The 749-nt window shown below is 62.8% G+C and overlaps 1 protein-coding gene across 1 annotated transcript in view; it reads left to right on the top strand.

The window, feature by feature from the left end:
- KDM2A (lysine (K)-specific demethylase 2A) overlaps nucleotides 1–749 on the top strand; it is a 25,741-nt gene that overhangs the window by 17,086 nt on the left and 7,906 nt on the right. The gene's annotated exons all lie outside the window — the stretch shown is intronic.

The following is a 749-nucleotide window of genomic DNA, read 5'->3' as shown; positions in this document are numbered from 1 at the left end:
ATCGGCCAGCCCCCCCGGGGGGGCCCCCAGCCAGCACCCCCCTGGGGACACCGGCCAGTCCCTGCCCTGGTCCCACCTGGCAGCGGGAAGCACCTCGAGCAGGGATGCCGGCAGGAGGCTCCTGCTGGCTGTAGCTATGGCAACGCCAAGTAAATAAAGCACCTTGGCGAGGAGCAAATTCGGTGGGGAAATGGCTTGTGGGGAGGGGGGCTGCGATGGAAGGGAGCGAGAGGGCCGAAAGATGGATGTAGCTCCCTTCCCACACCCTTCATCCACCAAGAGGGAGGGATCTGGTGGTGCCGTGCAGGGATCTCCCGTGTCAAAGTCAAAGCCAAACCCCGCGGCGCTGCGGGGGAGCAGCTTTTGGCAGCTTCTGCTGGGCCACCACTGCATCCTCCAGCTGCCCTGTGCCCAGGGACCCTTCTGGGAGGGAGAGGGAGGTAGATGGAGGAACCCTCGTCCTTCCAACCCCTTGAAACCCCCCTGGATTGCAGAAACTTGGCAGTCTCCCCCTCGCCGGGCGCAGCGCGGGGCCTCGGGGCTGAAATGCAGTTGATGAAAGCGCTGGTGCAGATCGACTCGACAGAGCTTGTCTGTCTTCACAGGGGAGGGACCCTTCCCAGCCTTGGCATCTGCTGGGAGCCTTGTTTTGCCCTGCTCACACCTGTGCTTTTTGTTTCTCTGCTTTTTTTTTTTTGTTCTGGTGTGTGTTTCCCCCCCCCCCCCCCCCTCTCTCCCTTCGCTGCTCG

This window comes from Chaetura pelagica, unplaced genomic scaffold, assembly GCF_000747805.2.
Source record: "Chaetura pelagica isolate M959 unplaced genomic scaffold, ChaPel_1.0 scaffold553, whole genome shotgun sequence".
Lineage (NCBI taxonomy): Eukaryota > Metazoa > Chordata > Aves > Apodiformes > Apodidae > Chaetura > Chaetura pelagica.
Note: the sequence above shows the minus strand (reverse complement) of the source record. Positions and strands in the feature narration are given on the sequence as shown.